Source organism: Hylobates moloch, unplaced genomic scaffold (assembly GCF_009828535.3).
Source record: "Hylobates moloch isolate HMO894 unplaced genomic scaffold, HMol_V3 SCAFFOLD_7, whole genome shotgun sequence".
Taxonomy (NCBI): Eukaryota; Metazoa; Chordata; class Mammalia; order Primates; family Hylobatidae; genus Hylobates; species Hylobates moloch.
In genome coordinates, this window is record NW_026652282.1 from 83388483 (window position 1) to 83395692 (window position 7210).

Genomic DNA, 7210 nt, shown 5'->3' on the forward strand with positions numbered 1-7210 from the left:
ACGTTCACCCATGCAAGCCCAAAGAATGGACTCAGAGATACGAAGAACAGTGGAAGTGAGACTTTTAATGGCAGTCTTGCAGGATCGGGTGTCTGGTAGGCAGGCACACTCAGGGCAGTTACAGCAGGTAATTCATCTCCTAGCATGCAAGTCCTTCCCCTAGTTCTTCACTGGTCGAGTACTGTGGGGTTACAATCTTCCTGGACATTGTCCAAGTTTCATTATCCCCCTTATAACGTTATACCCTGGTCCCCTTCCCTGCTTAAGTTTCAATTTCCCAATAACAAAACTTTCTTCCCTTTTATGGGCTGACCCCTCCTCTACATTCTGTTCACTTATCATGACCTTCTAGGTGCATGAGCCATACAGTTTGTCACATTCACAGGCTGGCTGCCAGTACTTAGATGTATTGTGCCTTGAAAATTGACCATTTAAAACGTTTTCTCACATCACCCTATTGGAGGCTAGGACCTAGAGCAAGAAACTAGCAGATTCGGTTTCTGGTGAGGACTCAATTCCTGATTTATAGACGATGGCTTCTCATTGTGTCCCTACATGGTGGAAGGGAGTCATGGGGTCTCTCTAAGATCTTTTTTTTGTTTAATAAGGGTACTGATCCTATTCATGAGGGCACCACACTTATGACCTAATCACCTCCCAAGGTGCCACCTCCTAATGCCATCACTTTGGGAGTTAGAACTTCAACATGTGAATTTGGGGAGGAAATAAACATTCAGACCATAGTAGAATGTTTTTGTAAAATAATATATTTATAAAAACCAGTTAGTAAAGAAAACTACACACACACACACACACACACACACACACATATGTGTATTTTCATAAGAATAGTAAAGAATATTAAATAATACTCATTAAACTGTTAATAGTGGTTAATATTGGAAACTTGGAGGGGTGGGGAACAATGCTGATTTTTTTTACTTTCTACTTTTGACAGATTATTTATCAGTGAAGGTATACTTCTTTAGTAATGGAAAAAATTTAAATAATCCTACCAAACTAAAATTCTTTCAGTTGCTCAAACATTTCATTCTCTTTCACATTTCAAGGTTTTGTTCATGATTTTCTTTCTAACTGGAACACTGTCTCTCTGACACCTTCACCTGGCTACTCATCTTGTAAGTCTTGGTTTCTTTATTACTTTCTTTCAGAAGCCTTCCCTGAGTACCCTTCTTCTCCCTATAACCTTGCAACTGAGTTAGGTGCCCTCCTCTGTGTCCCCTAGCACTCTGTATTGCCCTAAGATAGCACTTACCTCACATTAGGTTGTGATTGTTGGTTCACATGTCTTCCCCACTACACTGTCTTATGCACTGCAATATTCCCAGTCAATATTCAATATGTATTGAATTTATTAACTGATTTATAGACAGAACATTACTGAAAATCCTATTCCTTTTATTCCAAAGGGGAAAAAATGGAGAAATAAAGAAGACAGTAAAGAAGGGAGAAAAGAAAGATAATTCAGAGATTTTATTAGACCCAAATGAAAAGCTAGATGGAGAGGCAGAAGGAAGAAACAAGGCAACCTGGAGAAAAAGAAAGTAATCTGAGTAACACAGTCTGACATATCTTCATCTATCTCATGCGATCAATATTCCACTCACACTAGACTACTCACTGTGCTACCCCAAATACATACTTATACACCTGTATGAGTTTGCTCCTGTTATTCTTGCAGCCTAGAATGCTCTTTCACGTTTTCCTCCACCCAATTCCTACTTTTCACAGGATTTTGACCATGCAGAAGCTTTTGACAACAGTTCACCACTGCCTTCTTTGTCAAATGAACTCCATTTTCCTGGCCAGCTGGCCAGCTCCTCTTTCTCTGTCACCTGACTTCTAATGCTAGAATTTCTACAATACAATACAGCCAGCCAAAGGATGAATGGGAAAGGCATGGTTAAAGGACCAGTGTAGCCCATGATGCCAAAAGACAGTGAAGCAATATCAACCAAGTCCTGAGGGAACAAAAGTGTGACCCAACAATTTTATATCCTGTCATTTTGCCCTTCAACAGACAGATATCTTCAAGCATGCAAAAGGTCAAGAAATACAACATATGTGAGTGCTTCTTTTTAAAAATACTAGCAGATGATAAAATCTAGACAATCAAATATGTACCAAAAAAAGAACTCAGGAATAAAGAAGCTTTGAGAGAAGGACTAGTGGTAAGTATTGAATTAATTTAGGCACAAGAGCAAACAACTTAGAGAATTTTAAGTGGAGAACAGAATGTAAATGTTATAAACTGTGAGAAGGCACAAATAATAATATAGCTAACAGAAATCAGGAGATAAGAGGGGAAGTGCAGGGGTTACATTTCCTCATATTTATTATGACAGTTTACTATGTGCCATGCATTGTGCCAAGTATTTTACAAGTGTTAACTCATTCGTTCCTCACAATCCAACGCAGTAGGTACTTTTTTTCTTAAGTAGGTACATTTTAATTCCCTTCCAGAAAGCAAATTGAGGCATGTAGAGATTAAATAATTTCCCCACCTTCACATAGCTAGTAAGTGGCAGAACTGACTTGAACTCAGGCAGGCTATCTCCAGAGCACATGTCCATAAACAACTACATAGAAAATCAGTCAACACTATCAAAAATTGAGACCCGGAGACAAAAATATGAAGATTTCAACCTCTTTATATTTTTTAAATCTTTGATCTTAACTTTAAAATAGTCTTTCAGAAACTACTATTCCTTGAGGGGGAAGAAGTTTACCAATTCCTTGACTCATACTTTGATTTAATTTTCTTTGTTCAATTCGGTGATTCTTAAAACATAAATAATGTGTTAAAATTTGCCTATCCATTTGTTAATCCTACATAATAAAAGTGATTTCCAGAATAATGCTCATTAATCCTAAAACAGCTACTGGTTATTAGGTGTTCACTATCAAAGTAAGCACTTTATTTATTTATTTATTTATTTATTTATTTATTTATTTATTTATTTTGAGACAGAGTCTCACTTTGTCACCCAGGTTAGAGACCACTGGCGTGATCACGGCCCACTGAAGCTTCAGCCTCCTGGGCTCAAGTGATTCTCCCAACTCAGCCTCCCAAGTAGCTGGAACCACAGGCACATGCCACCATGCCCGCTTAATTTTAAAAATTTGTAGAGACAGAGGTCCCCCTGTGTTACGCAGGCTGGTCTCGAACTCCTAGGTTCAAGCAATCCTCCCACCTCAGCCTTCCAAAGTGTTGGGATTACAGGCATAAGACTCCATGTCAGGCAAAATAAGCACTTTAAATGGATTACCTCATTAAGTTATCATAACAACCTATAGGTACTGTTTGTATCCTCCTGTTTTTCAGATAAGAAAATTGAGGCACAATAATGGCTATTCTTGGTTGGTGCAGATTTGGAGGGATTTTTTTCTCTTTTTGTATTTTTATATTTCTCCATTATTTTTATAATGAGTGTGCATCTTTTTTATAAAATGAAAGCCATTCTGAAAGCACGTCTCAAAATAAATAACTGTGAAGATTCCCTGGGGCTCAGTCTTGAGCTCTTTTCTCCTTCTGTCCTGAACTCTCTTCCTAGACCATATCATAGACTCCCATAGGTTTGAATGCCATCCAAAGGCAAATGGCTCCCATATCTATATTTCCATTCAAGCACCTGTTTTCCAAGCTCCAGACACATTTGCCCAGCTGCCAACTAGACAACTCCTGTTGGATACTTCATAGACTATTCAAGTTTAACATGTCCAAAACTATGCTCATCACTTACCCCAGACTGGTCCTCCTCAGTGCTTCCTAATCCCAGTGAATGGTGCCACTCTCCACCCAAAAGCACAAACCAGAATCTATGTTATTTTTTGTTCTTCCCTTTCTCTCATTCTCTATATATTCAATCTATCACCAAGTATATGCTTTACCTAAAATATGTCCCAAATCTGTTTACTTATTTCCATCTCTGCTACCACTTCCTAGTCCAAGCCACTATAATCTCTTTCAGTTACCTCCTAACTGGTCAACCTTTTAAAACTCTTGCCCCCTTACAATTCATTCTTCTCACAGCAGCCAGAGAGATTTTAATAAACATAAAAGGAATTCTACTTAGAACTTTTCAATTAATTCCCATTGTTCGTAGAATAACTTCAGTTGAGTACAGGGGCACATGCCTGTAATGCCAGCAACTTGATAGTCTGAAGTAGGAGGATCACTTGAGTCTAGGCCAAGTCCGGCCTGGGCAAAATCGCAAGACCCCATTTCTAATTTTAAATAAATAAATAAACTTCAAACATTTACCAAAGGTCACAACATGACCTTTGTGGCATAAATTATAAGTTGCCTACTCAATATGTTTCCCCCTTCTATATATATAAAAAAAGATATCATTAAGAGCAGTAACAAGCTCAGTTGAAAATAAAACCTCCCCAGACCCCACTATAAGTAGGACTGGTCATCCAACCCAGTTCTGGCCAATAAGATAAGCAAAAATCTACAGGACAGGGCTTCCAGGAACACTATTACTTTCTTAATGGAAAGGGACAAATTTAGCTGCCACATGTTCTTTTGCCCTTTGCTATCTCCCCTTTATCCTGCCTAGAGGTGGAGCAGCCGTCTTGGAAGCATCATGATGGAGGCCATGCTCAAAAGATCACAGAACAGAAATATGGAAGCTTGGGTCCTTGTACTTGAACTAGCCCTGGACTGCTGACTTTGCGACTCCCATTATGTGAGAAAAATAAACCCTTTATTTGGTTAAACTGCCATAACTTGGTTTCTATTACATACAGCCAAAAACAGTCCTAGTAGATACAACTCTGAATATGCCTCCTGCCTACCTCTTCAGCCTTATCTCAAGTAACTCTCCTCCTCATTCACTACATCACAGCTACACCGACTTTCCTTTTATTCTCTAAATAATTCAACCCCTTTTTTGCTTCAGGATATTTCCATGTGCTGCTCCTTTGGCCTGGAATAATCTTTTCCCCACTCATTACCAGCTAACTTCTACTCATTATTCAGGTCTTAGCTTAAGTGACAACTCCTCAGCGTAGATTTCCCTCACCCATCCCGCCCAATCCAAATTAGGTGCTTTATAGCACCTGCACTTTTCCTTCTTAGCATATATCGTCATTTATGTACTTTTATTTACAGGATTTTTTTCCTTTTAGTTTAATGTCTGTCCACCCAACCAGACTCTGAGCTCTATAAAGGAGGAACCGTGTTTGTCTACTACTGAATATATATCTAGCTCCTATAACAATGCCTGCCACATAGGGGACATTGAATAAATACGTGCTAATCAATGAACAGTCTATTGAAATGCCATGTCCTTTGTGCCATTTTTTCTGCTTTTCTGAATCAGAATTAATCACTCTTCCCTCTATGTTTCCATGGAATATTGCTTTGACTCTTGGTTTAATTCAATCCTTTTAACAAGAAAGGCACGTTTTAAAAGATCTCAAAGTCTATTCAGGAGAGGAACACATAAAAAAGAATTATAATACAGCATACAAAGTATAATGGTTGAAGTATGAGAAAGATACAAAAGTAGAGCAAGGGAAAGGGTAATTAACTTAACGAAGTGGAAGAGATGAGACCAGGGAAGGCTTTCAGGGGATGATAACATCTAGGCAGCATTTCGAAAGCCAAATGGGAATTTTCCAGGTAAACAAGGGAAGGCAGAAAACTCCAGGCAATGAGTATAGCATGGGCAAATGTCCTACAGTGTGAAGAAGTAGGGCATGTTCATTAATAGGGTGTACAGTGTGAGGCAGGCATCAGAGGCATAGTGTGAATAACATCACTGAGGGGAACCATCTGACCCAATAAACTTAAGTTTCTCCATGAGACTGCTCTTGTGGCTTTTCTTTTTTCGCTCTTTAAGCTTGACCAAAGAATTGTAGAACATATAGAATCGTGATATATTTCATAATTTATGTAATCAGTTTAATGCACAATCATGTCTCCAACAATTAGAAAATTATTTTCCTTGAGACATTAGGATGTGGAGGTAGTCATATGTACATGCCCCATTTTCCTGCCCAGCTGCGACCTCCCAGTTGGCTCCATCACTGTAGAAAAAAATTGTCCAAAATCAAGGCTAGAGAGTTGGACAAAGTCCAGATCATTAAATGCCTACTATGTCACAATAAGTGGCTTGGATTTTATGGACAATGAATAGATACTAAAGGATTTTAAGCAAGGGAGAGATTATCCTAAAATTTGAGTCTTAGATCACCTTGAAGACAATGTATGCGAGACAAGGAAAACAGAATTCTATTGCAATAGTAAAAGTAACTGAGAACCTCAACTTAAACAGTGGTGATTGACAATGGAGAGAATAGGATTGCAGAGCTAATTCAGAGGCAGAATTAACTGGACTTAATAATTGATTAGCCATGGAGATGAACAAGACAGGAAGAAATCAAGGATCATCTGGAAGTTTCTATTCTAGAGACTGATTATTGCGTCATTTAGTGAGAGAGGTAATACCAAAAAAAAGAGCATGTTTGAAAGGAGAGATAACTAATTCAGTTCGGGACTTATGGAATTTGAGGTGTCTGTTGGGTATTGGAGATGTCTAGCAGGTTAGATGGACATATGGGTGTGGAGCTCCAAGAGAACAGCCTGGGTAAAAGATATGGATGTGAGATTTGTCAGAAAGGATGACAAACTAAACTGGGGTGTTAGCAGTGAGCACAGGAGGAAAGAACAGCTTTCAAATATATAAAAATTTAGAATAGATAGGATTTAGTGATTGATTGGAACAGATAGGATCTAGCGATTGATTGGATAAAGGAAATGTGAAAAAGAGACAAAACCTCAGATTTTTGGTTTGAAAGACAAACCTCAGATTTTGGTTTGAAAGACTGGGTGCGTGACAATTCCACTATTATAAGCTGAGTTATGTCCCCTCAAAATTCATATGTTGATGCTCTAACCCTCAGTATTTCTATATTTGACTGTATTTGGTGATACGGTTTTTAAAGAGGTAATTAAGGCTAAATGAAGTCATATGGATGGGCCCTTATCCAATATAACTGATGTTCTTATAATAAAAGGAGATTAGGATACAGGCATATATAGAGGGAGAATGTCATGTGAATATGGAGATGGTCATCTACAAGCCAAGGAGAGAGGCCTCAGAAGAAGCCAACCCTGATAACCCCTTGATCTTGGACTTCTAGCCTCCAGAGCAGTAAGAATATAAATTTCTGCCAT